The sequence below is a fragment of the Canis lupus genome, chromosome 26 (genome assembly GCF_003254725.2).
Source record: "Canis lupus dingo isolate Sandy chromosome 26, ASM325472v2, whole genome shotgun sequence".
Taxonomy (NCBI): domain Eukaryota; kingdom Metazoa; phylum Chordata; class Mammalia; order Carnivora; family Canidae; genus Canis; species Canis lupus.
In genome coordinates this window covers 1,478,669-1,504,031 of record NC_064268.1, presented here as the reverse complement: position 1 = coordinate 1,504,031, position 25,363 = coordinate 1,478,669, and the positions used below count along the sequence as shown (strand labels likewise).

General features: G+C 53.8%; 3 long non-coding RNA genes across 3 annotated transcripts; 2 read left to right on the top strand and 1 right to left on the bottom strand.

Annotated features, from left to right (window-relative positions):
• Positions 1–1,806: 1,806 nt before the first annotated feature.
• On the bottom strand, positions 1,807–20,823 carry LOC118352401 (uncharacterized). The gene is made up of 2 exons (XR_004809475.2): positions 20,323–20,823; positions 1,807–2,411 (listed from the first exon to the last, which is right to left on the bottom strand). It is a non-coding gene; the product is annotated as an uncharacterized LOC118352401 (long non-coding RNA).
• Positions 11,093–19,621, top strand: LOC112676405 (uncharacterized). Its single transcript, XR_003146502.3, has 4 exons — positions 11,093–11,233; positions 14,377–14,474; positions 16,258–16,449; positions 16,519–19,621. It is a non-coding gene; the product is annotated as an uncharacterized LOC112676405 (long non-coding RNA).
• A 1,736-nt stretch (positions 20,824–22,559) lies between the features above and the next one.
• On the top strand, positions 22,560–24,877 carry LOC125753706 (uncharacterized). Its single transcript, XR_007406103.1, has 2 exons — positions 22,560–24,428; positions 24,716–24,877. It is a non-coding gene; the product is annotated as an uncharacterized LOC125753706 (long non-coding RNA).
• Positions 24,878–25,363: the final 486 nt, after the last annotated feature.

The following is a 25,363-nucleotide window of genomic DNA, read 5'->3' as shown; positions in this document are numbered from 1 at the left end:
AAGGACAGTTTGTCTGCAACGGATTCACAGGCGGGGAAGGAGTCCTGAACTGAGTCTCTAGACTGGAGCCGGTGCTCCTGGCTGAGAACCACGGGCCTGTGGGCAGGGAGGGGCCCAGAGCACCTGCTCCAGGTGGTTCATAGCAATCCCTGATGGAGTTGGGGCCAGTGCAGGCCCAAGGTGCTTGGGAGACCAGTGCAGGCACAGTGGGGGGCTGGGGACCACCAGGTCAGTATAGACACAGCTGGGGAGATGGGAGACTACCGAGTGTAGACAGAGCAGATCAGTGTAGACAGAGTAGGGGATAGGGGGAGACCACTGAGTCAGTGTAGACACAGCGAGGAGAAGGCAGAGACCATCAGATTAGTGTAGACACAGGGAGGGAGGTGGGGAGACCACCAGGTTAGTGTAGACACATTTAAACATGAAGGAGATTCCCCTGGTCAGCGTAGATAGTGATGTTGAGCATGTGTCTCCCAGGCTCTGTGGCTGGTGCACAGAGATGTCTGTATTCACTTGCTGCCCCTCATCTGCAAATCTCCTTGTGAGAACCTAGGTTGTACCTGGGAGAAGCTCCACCCCCATGTCCCGGGGCTGATACAAACCCCAGTCTCTGCCGTCCCACTCAGCCCCGTTCCTGCAGGCAGAGACATAGTCTGAGTGTGACAGCAGGGGACATCTGCTCCACTCTGACTTGTCCTTCGAGGGCACGAGGGACCATTGTGTCCCTTCTCCTTCGCCTCCTCCTCCGGCAGTGCCAGGACATTTGGGTCTCTATCTACGTTTCCTTTCATCTTTCTACCGAGAGTTTCCTCTGTGACCTTTCTTTCCAATACTGAGCTTACAGGAACTGCACTTAAATGGGGCCAACATTCTTGTATTTAATAATTCAAAGCTCAGCCATGCTGTCGGGCCCAGTAATTTAGTGACAGAGGGGAGGCACAGGCTGCTTTCACCAGTAGATTATGTTTTGCTTTGACACTGAAGCATCCTTGCCTCTGTGCAAGGACGCCGTCCTTCCTAAAAATAGCTATGACTTTTACAAGGCTGTTTAACGCTCCGAGCTAATATGACAGCGTGAGGACAGTTCCTGTGATGATAGCTGTCCTTGCACTTATAAATTCGCAGGATGTTTACCATTATATATGACTATTACCCAAGGACGCCACTCTCCTACCACTGCGGGTGATGGAAGGCTCTGCCCTAATGGCCCTGAAGACCCCTGCCCTGCCCGAGGCGGGTAGAGCAGGCTGGCGTTCGGGCATGAACCAGGGACTTGTTTCCCCTCCTGTGGTTTGCAGACCACCTGCATCAGAAGTAGATTGTCAGAGCAGCGGGAGCCTCTAACTGCAGATCTCTGTTCCCTGAATCTTTGCTCTGAATGCTCTGTAAGAAAGGCCGTGGGAGCCCTCCAGGTTAATACTTTCCACTGTCCCTGGGAGTTACATGCTCTAAGCTTTGGGACTGCAGGAGTAGAGTATGTTCTGTCTCCGCAGATGCTTCTTCATGTTGGCTCATCCCTTCAGGAGTTGTGCTGTATTTTATTGCAAGTGCTGACCTCTGGAAGTCCGCTTACAGGTTCAGACACCCCGAGTCCACTTCTAACAGGAGGAGGGGACAGGTGGGGAGAGAGAGGAGACCTTGGGAATGGGAAATGGGGCTGGTGTGAGCCAAGGCCTCATATTCAGAGGCTGTGAGCCCCACTTTGAGCCCTGGCTCCTCCAGGGTGAGGGGCCTCATCTCTGATGGTTCACACTTTCTTTGGGGCTCTGGTTGGGATCTGAGGGCAAAGAATAAGCACAGTGCTTCACATGCACCGTTTAATAAAGACGTTGTTTTCAGGGCTCTGGCAGGGTACAGTGAACCTGTCAGGAATGCGGACACAGGGACTGAGTAAGGGCAGGAAGCCCAGGGTCCAGGGAGGAGAGGGGGAGCCCAGGGAGGACAGCGGTCCTAGAGGGATGCAACACTGCCTATCAGCTGAACCCAGTGGAGGTAGCCATCAATGGCAGTTATGGATGCAGAGCCCTGGGGTCAGATTACCAGAGCAGTGAGTCTGTGTTGCCAGCATGTGCAGAATGACCAGCTCACTTGGTCAGGTGGTCTCCCTCCGAAGCTTTATCCTCAAGCTGGGGGCTTGTGCAGAGCAAACATGTGAAGGTAGGTGCAGGGCATGGAGCCTGATGCTAGGTCCATGCATTCGTGATCATTGAGGCCCCACTGCTCTGTGTTTACCTTGACCACTGGTCCATGCAGGTAACAGTTTCAGACTCACCACGTTGACTCTTTGGGGTTGCTGACACTCAGCAAATGTGAGTGCCACACACTCAGAGAATGTGAGGAATTCCTTGCAGCGTTTTCATTGCACAGCCCCGTTCATGACTCAACTATTCCACAGTGCCAACTCTTCCCTGAAAAGTCATAAAGTCAAAGTTGGTGGGGTGGAGAAAGAAGTATCATATGGGTTAATTCATTAGAGCGTAAGTGGGGTCATTTCTGATGATTAGCAAGGTCGACCAGCAGCACATAGGAGAGGGAGTCCCATTGCTGCAGGGAGATCACGGGGGATCTTGGGCAAGCACCTCTTCCATCCTCCCCTCCTTTCTTTCATGGAAAATGGGGCTAAGACTGAGTCCCGACTCTGGAATTTTATGGGCAAATAGAAACAGGACATATGGGTTGAAGATGTGTGCATAGTGAAGGGGAGTTTGTGCCAGAGGAGACCATCTCCCTGGGGACATAGGAGATTCTTGAGTGCACGTTTGATTTCCAGTATACAGAAGGTCCACCCAAGGAAAGATCCACTTTGATTTTTGGTACATAAGATGTGCAAGAGTATTAGCAACTTCATAAGTAAGTATGGGTAAAAAGGAGCATTTCATAAATGATGGATTTTGATCGCAACATGAGATATATTTCTCTTATTTTCTTTTTTCTAGATTAGTGGACTATCACTAATGTTACAGAACCCAGATTCCCAGTGTGCTGAATTTTATAAGCAAATCATCTGATTTCCTCCCTTTGTTGGGCAGAGTGGGAGGGCATCCCCAAAAGAGCCTCGAGGCAGATGCTGAAAGTCAGGGCCTTAGCCTCATCCTCCTTTGTAGCTCTGATGAGTGGCCTGGGACTACTCACCCCAAATCCACTCAAAAACCTGCTTCCTGGCAGAGGCTGCGGGCAGTTCTGTGAGACAGGCTTCTTTGCTCAGAGTGTAGTGCAGGCTCCAAACCCACACCTCCCATGGGGCCTCTCCTGGCCTCAGCTAATGAAAAGGAAGCTCCCTCCCTCGCTTCCCTTTGCCCAGGGTCACACACCCATCATCAGATGTCTTTATTTAGAGAGTTCTCCTGCCCAGGCCTGTTCCCAGGGCAGGATGGTATTGATGTAAAATCCATCATTTAATGGGCCTAGACACTTAATCAATGAGGCAACATGGAGCTCCATGTGATTCAGAGGTGCCAGGAGTGCAGGAAAGGCTGGAAGAGCATCCAGAGTGGGCAGAAGGGTAGTTTTTATTTTTAATCCTAAAACATTCAGACTCCAGCAATTAGTTTATTCCATTTATGTCAGCATTGCAGCAGAATCCCACTGCAACTGGAGTATTTGCACATGTATTCATTCAATAACTCCACATTCATTCCATAAATATTTCCATGCCTATCACACACCAGGCACATCCTAGATGCTGGCAAGAGTGCTCTCCCTGGGTTTATATTCTTGTGATGAAATAATGATGGCAGTGATGATTATAGTGATTATGATGGTGATGGTGATGATGATAGTGATGATGATGATGATGATGATGATGATGGTGATGGTGATAATGGTGGTGATGATGGTGATTGTGATGATGGTGATGGTGATGGTGGTCATAGGAACAGCAGCAGCAGAAGCAACAGAGGAGCAGCCATACAAACAAATACCTACATATCACTTATATGCACCAGACACTGTACTAAACACCTCACATGCATTAAATCACCCAAGTGATGCCATAGCACCTGAGGCAGGTGCTCCATTACCTCAACTGATAACTGAAAACAAGACACAGTGAGGCCAAGTCACTTTCCCAAGGTCACACAGGAAGTGGTGATGCTGACACTCAGAGAAGGCATCTGGTTCTGGAATCAATGGACTTAGAAGCTACACTCTAAACAAACAGGCAAGTAATCTAAGTGACAAATCTGTGAAACAAATGAAATAGGGTAATGTGAATGCGACTTGGTGTGGGGAGATTGCATTAGACAAGAGGTCAGGGAAGGCATCTCTGAGGAGGTCACATGAGTTGAGACTGGAAGGACAGGGTTTGTGGGAACAGTGTTCAGGAAAGCAGAAAAGCAGGTACAAAGGCCCTAAGGTAGAAGTAAACATGCCATGTTCAAGGAACAGCAAGAAAGTCGGAGGGGCTGCAGCAGAATAAACAAGGGGATGATGGACACTGAATTAAAGAGGCAGGCAGGGGCTACGCCATCCAGGTTGTGGGACACAGCATGGTGCTTTCTTTTTTAAAAAATATTTTATTTATTCATTCATGAGAGACACACAACGAGAGAGAGACACACACCCATACACAGGCAGAGGGAGAAGCAGGCTCCATGCAGGGAGCCTGACATGGGACTCGATCTCGGGTCTCCAGGATCACGCCCTGGGCTGAAGGTGGCGCTAAACCACTGAGTCACCCAGGCTGCCCAAGCATGGTGCTTTCATAAGTGGATGAGAAACTGCTGTAGCAAGACGCCTAGTTGGCTCAGTGGTTGAGCATCTGCCTTTAGCTCAGGTCATGATTCTGGGGTCCTGGGATCAAGTCTTGCATCAGCCCTCCCTTCCCCCACAGGGAGCCTGCTTCTCCTTCTGTCTATGTCTCTGCGTCTCTCTGTGTCTCTCATGAATAAGTAAATAATCTTTTTTTAAAAAAGAGAGAAACACTGGAGCCATTGCAGGGACATACGTCACTCATTCCATATTAAGCCATCTAGGATGCCAAGTCTGGACCATGGAGGGAAGTAGGGAGTATTTAGGGTGTTCTGGGGGATGGATATTGTTTATAAGTTTTTAAACAAACTTTTTTCAGTGAGCAAGATCCTTGTCTGACATTATCACGTCTTGAAAGATCACTTTTAACAACCCATTCCCAGTAGCTAGCTCCCTGACCCATCCTAGCACACTATTTTGCAATTCAAGGAAAATGTTCATTTGAGTAGGTTCCCAAAAGCCTGGAGCTGGGAAATTAGGTCCAATTCATGCTTTTACATAATTCTCTCCATGCAGGTCTCAATGGCACCAGAAAAGCCATGGTGTTCCCCTCCCAGGCCAGCAGGAGACTTTGTGCAGAATTTATAAAGAGGGAGCTTTGCCTGCAAGGAATTGTCCCAGGCTCCTGGGAGCCTGCGTCAGTCCACACCTCTGCAGGCAGCACCAGCTGGCAGAGGCTGGGTGGGCTTTATTATCATGGGCAAGGCTGCAAGTGAACATCTCCTTCCCTCACTCCTGCAAGGAAATCCCCACTCAGAGGAGGAGAGCAGAGATGAGAGAGAGAATAGAAAGCCCACACACTCCCGAGGTCTACAATAAACTCCTCTCACATTCACAGGCTTTAGTTTTCACTTCAGCCAGTTTGAGTTGGAATTCTGTCACTTGCTGTTGAAATGGGCCTGAACTAGTACAGTTGCCAAAAAAAAAAAAGAAAGAATTAGCTAAAACACAGCAAATGGCAGGAGGGAACGCTCACTCTTTCAAACTGACAGTTTCCATGTGGTTGATGGAAAGAGAAATTGCTTCTTGTCCAAAGTGGGTCATTGCTGCTGCAGCCAACCGAGAATCTGGCTGGTCCCTGGGGGCCACCTGGGGCCTCCTGAGAGACTGGAGACCAGGTGGGCTCCAGGGAATCTAGCAGGGCAGGCGACACTGGTTTTCCACTCTCCGTGTTCCCACTAATGGTCTTTCTCAACACGGCCAAGATAAACTCTCATTCACAGGTTCATTAGCCCCCTGCTATTCTGAGTTTATTGGATGGGCTATCCTGTGGTTTTAGAGCCATCGGGGATTGTGGATGCTGAATTAGGCCCATGCCATCACTATAGCCAGCCCTCCAGGGATTTGGGAATGCTTCTCACCAGCACCCAGAATGTGGGGCTGGGCCTGAGCCCCAGGTCCCATCACCAGAACTGGCCATCATGAGGGTCTGCTGTCACCTAGCCTGTTCTGTGCATGTGGGGATCACGTTTCCTACCTGCATCCTACAGACACACACCAGATAGAGGGAAGAGGGCCATGCATGGGGCTCCTCTGTCCAAGCCAATGTGGATTCACTGCTCTCCAGGGAAGGAGCCTATATTATTGCTCAGTCCATGAGAGCTTAGGGGGAAAGACCCATGAGGATCTTTGAGTCAAAAGAGAGAGACTTGTTGATCCTTAGGATGTGTGACCTGATGAGATTGGAGAAGCTTGATCTCTTCCATCTAGACCTTGGCTTCTGCCCCCATTAAAATAAAGTAATCAACTCATTCAAACATTCAATAAATATCCAGGGGCAGCGTTCTTCTGGACACCAGGTAAGAAGCTCCCACAGAGCTCACAGTCCACGGGAGTTCTACACTGAGCAAATAATCACATTAAATAAGTGTGTCATTGCAAACTGTGATATGTGCCAGAAAGGAAAAAAGATCAGCCTGTCAAGGTAGCAGAAAATGAAGGGTGGACATGGAAGGGGGCAGTGAATGCACTTCTCAGGCTGTGACGTTTCAGCTGAGACCTAATCGATGAGTAGAAATGAGCCAGGACAGGAGATGGTGGAAGGTCACAGGAAGAGCACGTGCAAAGGCCTGGAGGCAGCAGAAGGAGGCCAGCACGGCTGGAATTCAAGAGGGAGGGGAGGTGAAAAGATGTCTTGAGAAGGCAGGAGCTGGAGTATGAAGGGCCCTCTTGGTGGAAGGACACTCTCCCAGAACAATCCTGGTGGCCATCTGTGGACATGGCATAAATAGAAAGAGTAGCCCCTTTTGGCATTGGAATTGTCACAGTTTGGATACTAATCATATGGCAGAGAATTGTGTGTTGTGTGTGCACATGTGTGCATGTGTGTAGGGTGTGTGACCAGGTGTGCATTTTCAAAATGCCGTGCAGGAAGGTGTCTGGGTTGTGGAGTGGGAAGGGATGCTATAGCCTGGGATCCCTTAAGAAGATTCCCCCACCCCACTCCTCAGTTGATGGAGAGTAGCTCAAGGACAAGGTTTTAAATAATTCATTTAATTTAGGTGAGGCTTAAGCGTGTGATCAGCTTTGAGAATTGCATTTCCAGAGGCTTCGTGGGTCAGGCTGCTCCCACCGGTGCCGCAATGACCCATGAATCTTGTAACAGAGAATTGCTGTGTCCACGTCTTGGGCAGCCTGAGGCAGTGGTGGGACACTCCTGTGGGTGGTGGTCTGGGCCGCCTAGGCCTGGACCAGGTGAGGCCCTGTGTGCATGAGGACCGCACCAGCCAAGCCACACCACCCTCTCTGGCAGTGCCATCCTGGTCAGTAGGGTGGAGCTGGGACCTTTCACTGGAATGGGAGGGGACAGGGTCCCCGCGGTGGTCTCAAAGGGAATGGAAGCGACAGCACAGCTCAACACTGCTTCAAAGGACAAGAGAGGATGTACCTGCAGCAGATGGGGTGTGCCAGGGCTGGGTAGCACTGGGGTTCACCGCCCTCTGTCCCTGCTGGCTGCTAGCGTAAGTCAGGCAATGCCCCAGCTGTGGCACGTGGAGCTCCCGTGGGATCTTCACACTCACTTGGCTTTTCTCCCCAACCACTTTGTCTAGGAAGAGACTTTGGGCTGTGGCCCAGGCCACCCTGGCAGCTCTCACAGGCATGTGATACAGCCTTTGAAACAAAGGCACGGAGAACGTTCCCATGTGACCTCACACAACATTGCCTACATTTTATCTCCTTATTATGGTGCTTCATTGTAGGATGTTTGGGAAATGGGTGGAAGTGGAGAAGAAATAAAATCAAAAGCCCTGCACGTATGTATGTAGGACAAGGTGATACCACCAGACATCTATAATAATACTAACTTTTTGGATTCTTTTTGAAATTATTTTGAATTGTGGTAAAGTACGAATAACATAAAATGTCCCTCCTCATCTGTTCTCAAGCATCCAGTCCAGTGGTACTAAGTGTATTCACACTGGCGTGCGACAGTCCCCACCAGGACTCTCATCCTGCCAGACTGGAACTCCATGCCCTTTGAACACTGCCACCCCCGCCCCAGCACCCACCACCCACTCTGTGTTTAACTGCTCAAGTACCTCACACAGGGGAGTCCTAGTTGTTGCATATTTGTGACTGGTTGAGCAGGTGCCAGAATGTCCCTCCGTCGTATGGCGGAATAGCGTTCCACTGAATGAATGGACCACATTCATCATCCATCGGGGCACACTGGGGTTGCTCTCATTTTTAGCTACTGTGAACGATGTTGCTGGGCACGTGGGCATGTAAACATCTGCTGGAGTCCCTTAGGCCGGACAAGCCAGTGCTGCACACTTGGTCCCACGGAGAGCGAAGAAAGCAGCTGTGTGACCCAGCTCACCTCCTTCAGCCCCACTCACCTCCACTCAGCAACCTCCCCAGTGAACATCCCCAGCTTTGGAGTTCCAACGTTGACTGTTGGAATCCACCTCAGAGGTGGCAGCTTTGAGTAAAATGGCGTCAGGGAGCATTTGGGGCAGAGCTTTGGCCTCAGTCAGGAGAAATAGGCCAGGTTTGACCTCTGGCCACGCCTTGGGGACCTGACTTGGGCTGCCCTGGTGGTGACATCTCTCCACCCAACGCCCCATGTCTTGCCTTGTTGCAGCTCTTCATGGATCACTTGGTTCCACACCTTGTTCCCCACACCCCACACGCCTCACGGGCTCAGAGGACCTCTCTGCCGGGGTCCTGAGAAACCCAAAGGGCAGTGGGTATGTGTGGTCTTCCCAAAGACCTATCTTGATGCAGGGATGTCAACATGAGGGACCTGTCTGCCCTGTAGCTCCTGGGAGAGGTGCCCTAACCTCACAGCCGCCACCCAGACATGCAGAAAGAGCCAAACAAATTGCTGAGTTCAAGGGACACGGGCCCAGGGGAGGCAGACGCCATCACAGAGGTGCCCAGCAACATCCTGACATAGTGACCCATCTCCGCTGCTCACTGCCTCCCCCGACTGTTCCTCTGTCCCACCAGGTCGGCAGCGCAGACTCACTGCGTTGGGGGAGGATGCTGACTCGGACCATCCTGGCTTTGAGGTCCAAGCTCAAAGGGGCTGGCTGACATGGCCCTGCATAGCTGGACCATACAGGAGGAATGTTAGCGAGGTGGGGGAGAAGTCAGGGAGAGGTGGCGTGGCCCGATTTTGCAAATAGAGGATGTGCAGTTAACTTTGCATTTTAGGCAAATCATGTATGTATTTCTTAGTATAAGAATGTTCTGTGAAATTTTGAGGATGTTTATAATAAAAATAAATTGCCTGGCATTCAAATGCAAGTGGGAGTCTATCTGGCAGCCCCAGTTTCCCATCCCCACACCCCAAGCTCCCCCGCCACTTTTACATCCAAGAGAAGCAGAGGGGAGAACAGCCCTGAGATAGAAAAGCTTGATCTGGAGTTTGAACTTGAATGTAAACCTTCATCCGGATTGGAAATCTTCCAAATGACTGTTTTAATCCCAAGTGATTGGGTTACCTTGGAGGAAACTGATAAAGGTAGAAATAATGATGATGAAATTAAGAGAGGAAATGGAGCTTTTAGAGCCCAGCACAATCCAGTTAGAGGGAGTGGAAGGTAATCATATTCTCGTACATTTGGGTGGGATTCTGCATCTCAGACACATTGTTGGGGAGCAGAGACCACCTCCAGCTCTCAGGGGAAGTGGAGGTTACCGAGCTTCCGGGGACTGCAGGTTCCAGAAAAGCGAGCTCAGCTGTGGCTCAGAACAGGGCGGGCTGGGATCCCTGGGTGGCGCAGCGGTTTGGCGCCTGCCTTTGGCCCAGGGCGCGATCCTGGAGACCCGGGATCGAGTCCCACGTCGGGCTCCCTGCATGGAGCCTGCTTCTCCCTCTGCCTATGTCTCTGCCTCTCTCTCTCTCTCTCTGTGACTATCATAAATAAATTAAAAATTAAAAAAAAAAAAGAACAGGGAGGGCTGTCAGACCATCTTCCGCCACGGCAATGAAGAGGGGTGATGTTTTCTGTAAATCAGCAGAGCCGCCTGCTGGCATTGGTGCCCATGGGGCTGGGCACGGAGCAAGCCCACTGACAGCCCTTCCAGCCGGAAGCTCAGGACTGCGGAGACACACAAAGGGGCCTGTTGTCTGCCCTGAACTCGGATATCACTGGAAGAGCGGGAGCCCCACTCTGGGCCCATCTGGACAAGGATAAAAGGAGGAACACTTGCCAGGCCAAAAGGACCCCACCTGGTCCAAGTTGACATTGTCTCCAAGTGAGGTTTTATATTTAATGACAGTCACACAGAGAGGACTGAAAGGAAATGACTCTAAACCCGTGTGCCTGGCTGGACACGCCACTTGACTTGACTGGGTTACAGATTGACTTATTAAATAAACCCTGCATAACAGAACAATTAGAGTCCATTGCATTTGGGGATGCTAAAAAATAATTCTGTTTTAAATGTAATCCCCTGTTGAGATAGAACATGAGAGACTCCTAACTCTGGGAAATGAAGTAGAGGTGGTAGAAAGGGAGGTGGGCGGGGGTTGGGGGTGACTGGGTGACGGGCACTGAGGGGGATGAGCACTGGGTGTTATTCTATATGTTGGCAAATTGAACACCAATAAAAAATAAATTTATAAAAAAAGTAATCCCGTTGGTGCTACTAATGAAAAAATGATTAAAGACTTAATTGTAAGAAATGAAACAAGTATTCAGAAAAAATTCAGAAGGTCCAAAGGTATGCACCTGTGTGCAGGTGTGTGTAGAGAGAACTCAAATACAGAGCTAAAGGGGGAAAGGAACTGCTGTAATAATGTGCACCATAACCTATAAACACCTGTCTCGGTATTCCTTTACTTTCTGTTGTTTATGTTTTTCATTCTGTATTGAATTATAACAAATAGGAAAGTGTACCCATCAGAAATTAACAGCTTGAGGAATTTTCATGAAGTGAACAAATGGGCAAGCAGCGCTAGATGGAGACACAGAACCACAGCGGCACCCCCAGGCCTCTGCCTGCACCCGCACAGTCACCTCTTCCCCAGGTAACCACTATCCCGACATTTAGCACGTACATGCATGTCACTTGTTTTTAAACACAGTACAAGTGACAAGCAAATGGTCCTTTCCATTTGTTGGTCTTCGGTCCTTGACATCTGCCCCACCCCATGACCTTCACCCCACTTGTGAACCTTGTCATCTTGAATGACCTCTCCACCCCCCACCCCCATTCCCACTCCTGACGTCTCATCTGCAATGGCTCCCCCTCTGACCATTCACTCCACAGGATGTAGTGCCCTCCATCCCGGTGAGAACACCCGGTCTACCGTCCTCACATCTCCCAGTGCCCTCACTGCCTGGCGCCCCTTGGATTCAGCACTCACCAGACACCATTAGCTCCTCTGCCCCTCTCCCTCTACTTCACTCATGGGCAAGACAGAACTCAACTTAAACCCAGCTCCCACCTAACCTGCACCTGCCCCAAAGCAGGTGCTGACTGATCTCAGTGCTGACTGGTCTCATTGTCAGTTTAAGTCTTTGGATCTCACATTGCACCACTGCTTTTCTCTGACAAAGTTCATTTCCATTCTCAAAAACCATGTTTTCACTTTCCCTTCGGTCCTCAAGCTTCTCACATGTCTTCTCTTTTTCAGTCTCAGCTGATACCTGTCCTCAGACTTTATGGAGAAAACTGAAACTATTAAACAGGGACATCTGGGTGGCTTAGCGGTTGAGCATCAGCCTTCGGCTCAGGGCATGATCCTGGAGTCCTGGGATTGAGTCCCACATCAGGCTCCCTGCATGGAGCCTGCTTCTCCCTTTGCCTGTGTCTCTGCCTCTCTCTCTGTGTCTCTCATGAATAAATAAATAAAATCTTAAAAAAAGAAACCATTAAACAGTAGTTGCCCCAGCTTCTCACCACCAAACCTTCAGTTTACTCTCCTGTGCACCCATGCCTTCCACCTTCTCTCTTTTGCACAATGTCTGATGTGTCCCTGCCCCTTGTGGCATCCAACCCTTACTTATGCCCTGGATCTCACCTCCTCCTGCCTTCTCAAGAGCCCTTGTCTGCTAACCCTTGCTTCTACTGCACGAGCATCAGCTTCTCCCTCCACTCTGAACTTGTCCTACCAGTGGACAAACATGCCCCTCTTCAGCCAAGTGCTTAATTCCCAGTCCTACTGAAACTACTCTTGTCAAAGCCACCTGGGACCTCATATTGCCAAACCAACAGTTTCCTACTGTCTCCATCCTACTGCTCTGAACAGAGCCCAGCTCAGCTGACCACCTTGCCCTGAGCATGTCCTTTGCCTGACTTCCATATTAACTGACAACTAGTTCTCTTTTTACCCCTCTGGCTCACTCTTTGCTGCTCCTCATCCTTTCTTGATTTCTCAGTGTCAATGTGCCCCAAGGGCTTGGTCCTAGGATCTCTTTACCCTCCTTTCTATAAGCCCAGAAATATCCAGTTTCAGGCAGTGAATATCACCCAATGACCCTTACATTTGTCTCAGTCCTGATCTCTGCCTTGAGTTTCCACATCATGACATAGCATCTACTCAGCATCACACCACGATTTCCAGTTGGATGCTCCAGCACTGGTGTATATACTGAATCACATGTGTCCTGATCAGAAAAGTGCCCCCTTCTTATTAGCAGGTTCCTATGACAGTATTACCTGTTAATTATTTTACTATCACTCCTGACATCTCAAATTTAATATGCCCAAAACCAAACTCTTTGCCCTCAAGACAGTTTCTCTTTCAGCTTGTATCTCAGCAAAATGGTGCCACCACAACCAAACTTCTCAATTCAAAATCCTGCTCACTCCCATGCTCTCTCCTACCCTGTTGCCCCTACTGCCAATCTCCACACAGCATGTCACCAAGTCCAGTTGAAACTAATTCCAGGACACCTGGGTGGCTCAGCAGTTAAGCGCCTGCCTTTGGCTCAGGGCATGATCCTGGAGTCCCGGGATTGAGTCCCACATCCGGCTCCCTGCACAGAGCCTGCTTCTCCCTCTGCCTGTGTCTCTGCCTCTCTCTCTCTCTCTCTCTCTCTCTCTCTGTCTCATGAATAAATAAATAAAATCTTTAAAAAATAATAAAGAAACTACTTCCAAAATACGCACTGAATTCATCCATCTCTCCTGGTCTCCCTTGCTGTCACCCTAGTCCCCATCACTACCACATTGTGCCTGGACCACCACAATAGCCTCTCCTGAATCCTTCTCACTGTGCTGAACATTAAAATCTAAATCCCTTAATGCAACGCAAAATCTCAACGTGACCTGGGGCCCGCCATGAGTTCATCCTATGCTCTGTCTCTGTATTTTAAATGTTTCATTTTGCTCAAGAAAGTCTGAGCAACTCTGGATTTTGCCCTAAAAGTGCCTTGATGTCTGCTGCTGTTACTGCTGCCTGAAACTTGGGGGAGCGTTTCTTACTCTGTGAAGTCTGGGAAAACTGGGACATATCCTGGGGCTAGTAAGCTCATGTGGATTTTATCTGCAATGCACTATATCCTTTCAGGCTATGGATTCAGTCTCTTCTGAAGAAAAGCTCCCTAAAACTATATGTTTGAGGATTTTACTTCTCTTTTTCTTTGTTCTCTTCTTGAGGAGCATAAACTAGGATGCCGTGCAACTCCTTTTGTTCCCATATCAGTGCGTTTCTCTTTTGCTCTTCCTAAGGGTATTTTCGTTCAGTTTGTTTTTTAAAGATCTATCCCCATGGCTGCTCTGTTTTCCTGTATCCCTTCTCCTTCCTGTGTTAATATGAGCTCGTCTTATGGAAGGCTTTACTTTTTTCTTCCTCCTCTTTCTTGAGCAACACTAACTCGACCTCGGTCATCGTTGTCGTCCTCTTACTCCCTCCTTCAGCCCGTGTGCCTGAGTCCCTGACCCACAGAGGCTGTGAGTGTCACTCGACCTGTGACTTCCTGCCAAGGGCAGGGCAGGACTTTCCTCTGGTTCCACAGTACACGATTCTGCTGCGCACTTTTCCTCTGCCTTCTGTCCTCCTCCAAAGGTGAGGATCCCACTCAAGCCTCCTCAGCTCTCAATACCTGATATGGTCCCTCTTCTGAGCCACAGTCACAGGAGCTGGTGTTTCCATCTACCGCCCCATCCTGTGCCCTGCAGCACATTTCTCAGAGCTCCTGCAGACACCTTCTCCCCTTGTTCCAGGTGGGGCCAGGCGGTGGGCTCCAGCTGTGCAACTCTGAGCGAGTCCTGTCCCAGCTCTGCTCATCCTCGCATGTCCTGTCGGGACCCTCACCGCGCAGGTAGGTCCTGGGGCAGCCCGGCCCTGGTCCTGAGACCTTCGTCCTCCTGATTCTTGGGCGTCCATCTGAGCGCAGGCACCACTGGCAGGTCGCAAGCTCACCCTGGCCGGACCAGTGCCCACAGACGCAGGGCTCCGGGCCTCCGGGGAGTCCCGGCAGCGGACCGGCCCCCGTTCGCCAGCACAGCCTTCTCCCTGTGAACCCTCAGCTCAAAGCGGTGCTGCGCAGTACCGCGGAGGCCCTCCCGGGATGCGCTGCAGGGCCCCCAGGCTTGCGGGACATCACTCTGGGGCCCTGGCCTTGGGCCGCTGCCGCCTGGCACCCCCGAGGCCCTGCACTCGCGGCTCCCTGAGCTGGCGGGGTGGGCCAGGACAGTGCACACCGCGGAACACCACCAGCAGAGAGTGGGCTCCGCGTGGCTCACGCCCCGTGCACGGGGGAGTGCAGCCTGATGGCCTCCCTCCCAAGGAATCCTCGTGAGCCGGCAACCGGGGTGTCACAGACCCCTGTTCCCCCTGGGGCTGAGCCCTGATCCCCACTCTGTCCCTCTGTACAGGCTTCTCCCCAGGTGGGGTCTCAGCCGGGGTCCAGGGGCCTCAGGGTCCCAGAGTCAGCGCAGGGGCTCCAGGCAGCCTGCGAAACAAGTAACTACACTGTGTCCTTGTGACGATATGGGGTTGGGGGTCTCAGCTTCTCCGAGAGCTCCTGCTTTCCCAGGACAGGAGCTCAGACAGCCGAGAGAACAGGTGGGAAGAGCCAGTGCCAGGTGTCCGGCCCTCTCAGGGAACAGTCCCTGATGGGAACCAACTCCCACCTGCTGCCTGGCCTGGCCAATCAGAGCTCTGAGGGCCGGAACTCACATGATTGGCCGAGAGGGTGCACAGTCCTGGGAGCTGTGTGGGAGGCCCCAGAAGGAGCCCCTTCTCTGTGGGTCTGAACCAGAGTACCAGGCCTGGAGATGGGGCGGCCAAGGAGGGGGTGCCTTGTTATGTAAATTAATGCAGGGGCTGTCCTTATATAAACTAGTACCAGGACTGTCCTATAAGCTAGTACAGGGGCTGTCGTTACATAAACTACTAAAGGGACTGTCGGTATATAAACGAGTACAGGGACTGTCGTTACATAAACTAGTACAGGGGCAGTCGTTCAATGTAAACTAGTAAAGGGACTGTCGTTATATAAACTAGTACAGGGACTGTCGTTACATAAACTACTAAAGGGACTGTCGTTATATAAATTAATGGAAGGACTGTCATTGTATAAACTAATACATAAATTGTCATTATATAAACTAGTATAGAGACTGCCATATATAAAGTAATACAGGGTCTGCCATATATAAACCAATGCAAAAACTGTCATTATATAAAATAATACAGGGATTGTCATTATATAAACTAATAAAGGAGCTCTCATTATATAAATTAATACAGGGGCTGCCTTCATATAGGGCTGTCATTACATAAGCTGATACCAGGACTGTATCTTTGTATAAACTAGTACAGCAGCCACCCTCAGGGAGGAGCTCGCGTTATATTAACCAATACACAGAAGGCAAAGCCTCAACATGGATGGAGAAAACTGGATCTTGACAGGCTTTCTAAGTCCTGGATCCACCTTCTCCTGATTTTGTTCATTCTGCTCAGTTAGAGGAGTCAGGAAGTCTCCTTTGTAGGCCAGTTTGCATTGGGTTTTCTGTCTCTTGCACTTGGAGGAGCCTAGAAGGATTTATTCCAAAGTTATCCAGGCGCTACATCCATGTCGCCCTGTGTTTTCCCCACAGCACCCTGCCTGGGCCAGCTCCCAGTCCAGAGGAGAGCAGGGTGGGGCGAGCAGTCCTAGGATCTGCGACTTCAGCAGCACTGCCGGGTTGACCCCGTGTCCTCACAGGGAGCTGCCCAGCACTCGGCAGCCTGAGCTGAGCTCAGCTTGGGATCTGTGAGGACCTCAAACCATCTTTCTTAATGCACAAAAGGTAGAGAGGCAGGCCGGGCGGGTTCCCACTGAAACGGGCTGGGAATAAATCATGTTTCTTCCTCTGCAGCAGAAGCATCCTACCTATGCAAGGAACTCAGGCCAGAGGGAATGGAGCCGACAACACTGCTGCCCCTGCACAGAGGTGGGGGTGTGGTGGGAGACTGGGTCACAGGCTGACCAGCGGTGGAGAATTATCCACAGCAAACTCACTCACTCTGCCAGAGGAACTGCCTGGAAGATTGGCCTAGGCTCTTCAAGCCTAGCTAACACACACTCCAGACTCCAGACTCCATCAGAGGAACCAATATTCCCTTCAGGACAGAGGTGTACACTTTCCCCAAGAATCAGGGCCACCTGTTCAGCTTTCACCCCGAAACCCAATTGATCTGCCTCTCGCTTTCCAGCTCCCCATAGTGCTTCTCCAGCAGGACACAGGGACCCAGTACTGCAGCTTTAGCAGGAGCAGAGCCAGGCTGAGCCTGTGTTCAAAGGGGTGGGTTTATCCGCTGTGCTAAGAGGGGACTGGTGCCCACGCCTGAGACCGTCTCACGTCTACACATCTAGACTGGTTAGCGATGAGTGGGATCACGGAATGAGGTGCCAGTGTCACGACACTCCCAAGAAGCTGTCCTTCTGAGGTCCTAGCGTGGATGACAATTCTGTAGGAGGCGCTTGTGGTTTCCAATTGACATGGAAGCCCATGACACTTATGCCCCTTTCTTCTCTTTTGTAAAATAGTAACTGAATAACCACAAAGAGCTCAGCGCCCTGCTGGAAAGAGAGGCTCTATGATGCTCACCCAACCTTCTCCTAGGTCTGCGACTGCAGAAAAAGGAAAAGATGCTTTTCTCACCTAAGTACTCGGTAGAAGGTGATAAACCCAGGCAGGCATTATCCATCAGAGTAGTCTTCCCCTGTGGCATCTGCATTAGATTTTATTATCCACCCACCAGTCATTCCATACATGTTCTTGAGCACTTACTGTATACCAGGCTCTGGGCTAGGTACAGTCTTTTTTTTTTTTTTTTTAAGATTTTCTTCATTCATTCATGTGTGTGTGAGAGAGACAGAGACAGAGAGAGAAAGAGAGAGAGGCAGAGACACAGGCAGAAGGAGAAGCAGGCCCCATGCAGGGAGCCCGATGTGGGACTCGATCCCAGGACTCCAGGATCATGTCCTGGGCCAAAGGCAGGCGCTAAAACGCTGAGCCACCCAGGGATCCCGTTAGGTACAGTCCTTGATCAGACTGTGTGGTCCAGGAGAGTGTCATGGAAATAGACTGAACAGTCAGAACTCCCAGTTTTTGGCCACAGAAACACAATTCCAAATGCCAGAGGTCAAGGGGTGGGTGTTGGTCAAGGATCAAGAAGGCTTCTGAGCTGGTTGTTCTGTGTGTGCCCCTCCTCTGCTGCTCTTCGTTCTTCCCCACCCTGGTGTGCCCAGGGAGGCCGGTCCCCACCATGCCTGAAAGCAGTCTGTCAGCTCCTGGTGGGCTTCAGCCAGTTGGGGGAGTTGGCAGGAGACTGGAGGGCAGGAGGAGAGGGGGGTTGGGGCATTTCCTGCTTCCGTCCTCCTGGCCTGTGGCTCTGGCAGAGGCCGCAGTTCTCCTGCCCACAGGCCACTCCCCCAGGCTACAGCTCTCCCTGGCTCCGAGAAAACTTGCTTCCTCCCTTGTTATTCAGACAAGCCCAGGGCAAAGACTCCCCGTTCTTGCAAGGCCCAGAGATGCTCTTCCTGTGGGTTCCCTTCACTTGCCTGCACCTCTGAGGATCATTTAGACTCTTCAGTCCTCCAGGTAGGGTGTGTCATCTGGTCCCACCTGGAGCCTACCTGAGTCAGGTGAGCCAGCACGCTACAGGAAGCAGACAGGCGTGAGCTTCTGGAGCAGCAGACACCAGACAACTGAACACCACTGTGTCCCCTTCACTCTCTGCTCTAACTTTATTCCCTCCCATGGTGGACCAGCATCTCCAGGAGGCAGGAAACATGGGAGTCTACGGACCCTAAGCCTCATGTCATGGAGCCGTGACCACTGGAGAAACGTAGACTGTGTCTGTTCCACCTGGAAAATCTCAGGGAAGGACTCTGATTGGCTTGGCTTCTGTCCGGTGCCCATTATGGATAAACGAATGGTGGCCATGAAGGTTGGCTCATGTGTCCACGGTGAGATGTTCATAGGATGTGGCAGGGGCACGACTAGGATACAGTCACGTTTGTATCCTCAGTGCCTGGTACAGTGAGCGCCCATCAAATGCTTACTGCTTGATTGCACGAGTCCGTGAGTGACGGGGAGAAGCACCTACTGCCGAGAGCAGGCTGCTCACCCAGCTGGGCAGAGGCTCCCCTGATGGGGTGATGCCTGGACGGGATCTTACAGATGAGTAGTGGTTATCCGTGCAGAATAGTGGAGTGAGAAAAGGAGATGGAACAGAATCCTGAGAAAAGGAACAGAAGTGTGAACCCAGAGGAAAATGGAGGTAGTTTTGTTTTGCTGCAGAACGGACGGATTTTGTGGCAAAGAGAAAAAAAAAAAAAAAAGATCACAAGGACGTAGAAGCTGCATGTAAAATGCACCGGAGAGCAAGAACTTTCTCCTTTGAAGAGAAAAAAGGGAGAAACGGAAGGATCACCATGCCCTCTGTCAAGGCCAATGTCTGGGTAATGGATCCCAGAGGGGCAGTGGGGCTCTGGCCTCATTTCCAAGGGGAAGATAAATGGGACCAGGTCAGGACAGCACCTCCAGGGTGTTGAGGTTAAAAGCTGGAACTCCAGACCTTGCCTACCTGGGCATCAGTCCAGGCTCTGACACTTATTATAGGAGTGAGGCCTTGGGGTGGTCCTTGGGGCACAGAGAAGCAGACAGTGGCCACGGGATGCCATGTGGCTGAGTGTGCCCCACTCCAGCATCAACGGATTCCACAGATGGGGCTTTGAGGTCAGGTAGTTCTGCTTCCCCAGGTCCCCCAGCCACGCTGGAGCCTCTCCCTGGGAAGGGGAGCTTCCTTCCATGAGACTCGGATGCCTCAATGCAAGGTCCCTGAGGGTCTGGCCTGGACAAGGGTCAGGGAGTGACCCGCAGGCCATACAGAGCCCTGAAGCTCCTTCAACTGGACACATGGCAGCTGTGCCATGCTGGGCGGGAGTAGTGGCCACAGGAAGCAGGAGGGAAGCTGACCCAGGAGAGAAGCTGTTCGCGCGGCCAACAGCAAGGGTGTGACCCTTCCTGAATATGCTCCTGGGAGCACCTGCATTCCCGGCCCAGGTCCAGGTCTGTGCGCCTCCTCACAGAGATGGTACGGCAAGCCCCAGCACTCCTTGTGCAGAGACAAAGAGCTCTCTCATCACACCATTCCTGTCCAACACTGGCTCGGTGCCCGGGAACCCTCGGTCTGAAGGGGAGTCTGGTGGGAAAGTATGTGCTGTGCGAGGACGCTCCGGAGCAAGTGCGTTCTATGGTAACTCGATGACGTACCACCCGGCCAGAGGCAACGTGCCCCTACGTCCGCTCAGCCAGAGCCTCTGTGCTCTCTGTCAGGAATGGCTGCGGAACCACCGGGTCACCGTGTGACTCGCTCTTGGAGCTGGCATGTCTGTGCCGGCAGCAGCTGACGCAGAACGCGCCCGTGGGCTACAGAGCCTCGGAGAGATGCCTGCTTAGAGCCTTCTCATGCTCTCCTTACCGCAGACAGATGGAGGAACCACCACTGGAGCGGATCTGCCCCATGAGTGGTCCCTGAGATCCTCCCTGGAGGTCAGCCCCCCGGGTGACTCACCTGGCCTGGGAGGTGCCTCCATCCCGGGCCCCAACAGCTATGGGCTCCGTGTTCCCTGGGGATCACTGAGTGCTCCGCAGAGTTAATGCAGGACTCACCTGCCGCTGCCGCTTCTCCGGTATCATCTCACCTTCCTGGAGCAAAGGTCAGACTTCCCTGGCTCTACGGCTCCAACGTCACTTCTGTTTAAACCGGAGAGAGATGCACTAGGCAGGGCATTCCTGAGGCTGCAGCTAGAGGGGGCGGGAGGCGTCGGCGGAGCCGGGCTGGGGAGCCCCGCGGGAATCTGCGGGACCAGGTCAGGCGCAGGGGGCGCCCGGTCTCGGCCAGGACGGTGCCGGAGCCTGAGCTGCCGTCCAGGCTGCGCCCAGGAAAGCAGGGCAGGAAGGCCGAGGCGCGGCCGGGGGTTGGGAGCAAAGGCCGCAGGCTGTGTGTCCTCCTCCGCATCGCGCCGGGCCGGGCCTGGGCGGGGTGTCTGGGGCGCGCACCCGGATTCTGCGGAGGACGCCCCCGGAGGCCGCGGGCCCCCAGCGCTCTCCCGGGGTCTCCCCAGGGCTCGTCAGGACAGGAGCGCGAGGCCGACCTGCGAGCCCGGAAGCCCCGTGGCCTGCCGCGATTGGGCCAGGCGGGGTCACGTGGCGCCGTCCCACCCAATCAGAGGGACGGTCCGGTGTGCCCTTCCCCCCGGAGGCCGTGATTGGCTCAGGCCCTGCCGCGGGGCGCGGGCGCGGGCGCGGGGCGCGGGGCGCGGGGCGCGGGGCCGGCCCGGTCTGACGAGGGGGCGTCGCGCTCCGGGGCCTGCGAGGAGCCGCGGTCAGGTCAGGGGACGGGAGGACGCGCAGCTGCTGTCTCGTCGCCGCGCAGGGGTGAGGCGACAGACACCGGCGGCGGCTGTTTGGGGAGCCGCGCCCGCGAGGTCAGAGACTGGAGAGGGACGTCCTGAGGCCATCGCTGGGCCCTGGATCCAGCCGCGCCTGAGTGCGCCGGGCAGGAGCGCCTCGTGGTGGGGCCTGTCCCTTGGAGCCCGAGGACCCGCCGCACCGTGGGTGGGACAGTCGGGGTCGTGCTCCTTCCAGCCGGGGCCAGAGCTCCCCCTGCGGGGCCTCAGCGTTCTGGTCCCTGGGGACCGAGGGGCGCCGCCCGCGACCTCCCGCCCTCTGCGGCCGCCTCGGCCTCTGCTGCCTCTAGGGGCTCCCGGATCCCGCGGGCGCCGCCCCCGCAGCCTCCAGTCTCCCGGCCTCTGTGACCGCCCTGCCCTCCGCAGCCCCCGGCCCGTCTAGGCTCCCTGGCCTCCCTGGCCTGTGCTGGCCAGTGCCTCCGTGGCGTCCACCCTCCCCGGGCTCCCCGGGCTCCCCGGCCTCCGCGGCCTTCCTGCGGCCCCGGGAATCCCGGACGCGACGACCGCACGGGGCCGAGCGTGTCCGCAGCAGACGTGAGGTCCACGCGGCGGGAGCGCCAGGGCCGCGGACACTGCGCAGGCGCAGCGTCATGGGCGGGCCGTGGATCAGGAAATCGTGCAAGCGCTGCGGCCAGCTCACCTGGGGGCAGGTGGGCCTTCTCACCTCCTGTCCACGTGCTGCCCGCAGGAGCAGCCCCTGGAGCCCAGCAGCCAGCAGGCAGGCTGAATGTGGAGCCCGGCCCCTGGGGCGGGAGGGCTCAGCACCCATCGATCCTTACTCTTCTGGAGGCCCGGCCGGGACCCCTGCTGCCCCCGGTGTGGTCGGGGCCCTGCAGCCCGACGGGCCCGGAGCCTGTTGGGATGCAGGATCCCCGGCCCCAGCCCAGGCCGAGGAGTCGGCTTCCGCCGTGGCGCCAGCCCCGGCCCGCTGCCCTCTGAGCCACAGCGCAGGGCAGCCGCCTTCTGCAGTGGCGCGCCCGGAGGGGCGGGATGCGCCCGCCCGGCCCGGCTGCAGGGACCAGGGACACAGTTGGCTGAGAGCCTCGGGCCCCACAGTCCACGCAGGGGAGCTTAGACAGGATGCAAGCGACTTGTCTCTCACGCAAGCGAGCGGGAGAAGTGTAGTCCAGGCTGGCTCTTCAGTTCAGGGGCGTAAGGGGAGGACGCTGCTCTATCCCGCCTCTAGGAATGTCTCAATATCGGATTCCTCCTGGCGTTCAGGGGCTGCGTGAGCTCCAGTGCCCACATCTACATTCCAGCTGCCCGGGACAGGCAGGTCGCCGTCCTGTGTGCCCCCCCCCCCCCGCCCCCGACATTCTGCAGCACCCCCCCTCTCCCAGCTTGGGGAGCAGCCTCACGCGAAGCCCCGGCAGCCTGGCCTGCATCCTGGGAGGAGCGCTGGGAGGGCTTGGTCATCCTCCCGGCAGGGCCAGGCAAGGACCTTCTGGGGGCCCCGTGCTCCCCGCCCCCGCAGGCAGAGAGGCCACCCAGGGTCCATGGAGAGGACTCACCAGGGAGAGAAGACAGGTGGGCCACTGAGGCGCAGTCTCCCAAAACCCGGGAGATCCGTAACACCAGGAGAACAGAGGGACAGAGCCGTTTGCAATGTGACAAACACGGCTTGTTAACCTAATAGAGGCAGAGGAGGCTGCAGAATATCCAATTATGAGAGCAGGCCACGCAGCATGCAGGGTCAGGCCGCTCTCTCATTTATCGGCACAGACTCCATTAGGCCCGTTAATCTTCTTGATTAACTGTCCTGAAAGGATGCCGGTGGGGAGGGGTAGTCCCCCATGAGCCGGGGAGACAGGAAGGCAGCAGGTGGCGGCCCGCCGGGCCTGGCCCTCACAGCCCCTCCACCCCCAGCCCCAAGGCCATGAGGCTGCTTCACTCTGCTCTCAGCAAGGAGTGGTCTGTGACTGGGGGCTCATCTTTGGTTTTCTCTTCATTCTCCCTGAAACGTTTTTGATGACTGGCCAGTTCCTGTCGATGCATCATGGATGGTTTTCTCTGGCACTACGGTCTCAATTTTTTTCCTGCCTCTCTGATTCCTTACAGCCCCCATCGTTGTCTCTCTCCTCGGGACCCGTCAATGCAGATGTTCCCCCAAGAGTCAATTACTTGCCACCTTTTCTTTGTCAGTTCTCCCGTGGGATCCCACTTAACCCCATGGTTCAAGTATCGTGTGAATAACTCCCATCTCTGGTCCTCCAGCCCCAATTTCTCCAGAACGCCATCTACACTGAAGTTGCCATGTGACATCCCTGATAGGCTCAGGCCACAGCCAGTCATCTGACCACCCAGTACCAGCTCCTGCCATCTTATTCTAGGCAGCCCCATCCTCCCAGAACCCAGGTCCCAAATCTCGGGATCTTCTTTGATCCTTGAAATCGGCCGTGGGACCCACATCCAATCGAAGACCAAAGTGCAGGAGTCTCTTGGGTCGAACCAAGGATCAACAGAATAGGTGGCACTGACCACATTTGGTGGCACCAGGAGAGCTAGAACTGTGTTGCTTGAGTCTCAACTGGCTGAGAAGCAGAGCTGTCTCCAGCCACTGAGTACTTTTCTCTCACAAGAGACAGCCGGGTAATCCTCTCCAAAGGCCCTCCTTGGGATTCAAATACCTTAAACAAATCCCACGAAGAATGTGGTTGCGGGGCCATGCATCAATGGTTGTAGATGATCAACGCCAACACCAAGGCACACGAGAGTTGCGCACACGGCAAACAGGTATCGGGGGTGAAATGCGTCATGCATGCTCTAGAGGTGACCGCCACAAAGACAAATATGGAGCATCTTGGCAGTAAATCACGTCCCTCTTACCTGGCAGATGGCTGAGATAAAGCAGGTGCCACCGGGCTACATCAGTTTTGCTGGAGCATCTCCTGTAGCTAAGAAGTAACCAGAGTGTAGAGCTTGGCAGACCAAGCCGACTGTCAGGCTGCACATCCAGACACGGCCCCTCCCTCGGCCGGCAGGAGTCCACCTGTGTGCAGGCTGTTGGTGCTGGGAGGTGGGGGATACATCTCCTCAACCACCAGTTTCAAAGGCGGTGACCACCCCCACCACGAAAAAATAAACTGCTCCGGATGCACGCAGAGGGCAGAGCCATGTCCAACAGTGGAGCCCACGTCCCACAAGCAAGAGCTTTACTGGCCTCCGTAGAGAATAATGTTTATTTCTGCATTCGAACGGTCAATTCCTCATGGAGAGTCCATGTTGAAGTTTCCAAGTCAAAGGGCAAGCACCTCATCCACCACGGAGAGAGACCCTGACCCTGTGCCAGCCTCGCGGGGAGCAGAGGTGCAGCAGTGGAGGGAGGGAGGCTGCTTCCCGGGGGCCGTGATGGGAGCTGACGGGCACAGGGTATGGGATGAGCTCACGGCTGCTCTGGGCAGTGAGATCCGGCTGTGGGGGTGAGGGGCGGGGGCTCAGACAGGGGAGCCAGGCCTCCTGCTGGGGGCGGGGGCTGGGGACACTGGGTGGCCCTGAGCTAGGCTGTGGTGAGGGAGGGACAGGGTCCTCCTTGGCCAGGCCACCTCGGGTGGGGGGAGGCCAGCTCACAGGGCCGTGCTGCCTCCTCACACCAGGGAAGAAGAACGGATGCGCTCCCTGACCCGGAAGGCCCTTCTGCCCCCATGGGCTGCCCTCGAAGGTGTCCGGAGGCCAAGAAAGCCTAAGAGGGCCATAGCCACTTGTCAGATCAGTTCACGGTGTTTGGAATGGATTACAGAATAATTGTCTTATCGATATGCTGGTGGCATATTTACTGCTTTTGCTCTCAGATCAGAAGAGACACAGTGTGACTAAAGTAACTTTAATTATGTTAGGGCTTGGGAAATTGAAAAGTTGCTAGCGTTTTAAATATTTTAAATTCTGTAACATGGAAATGACCATCCATGACCAAATCTCAGCCCAGTGGGACCAGTGCCCCCAGTGCCCCAGTCTGTCCTCACAACTCAGGCCCCTTCTCTGCCCGCACCCAGCTCCTGGGCAAAGGTCCCCTGTGCATTCCCGTCCCTCAGCTGCAGGCTGGGCTTCCCACATCCCACATACCTCCCCCCACCCCCGCCCCATTCTGGAAGGTCTCATCTCAGCTATCATGCCCACGAGCGTCCCTGTCCTGAATGTTCACAACAGCCTCCGGGTGCCCTGTGAGGACCCACCTCCCCCCTTCTTGGCCCTGTGGTTTGGGGGTGCTGAGTGCACCCCAGAGCCAGGATGGACCGTGGGACTCA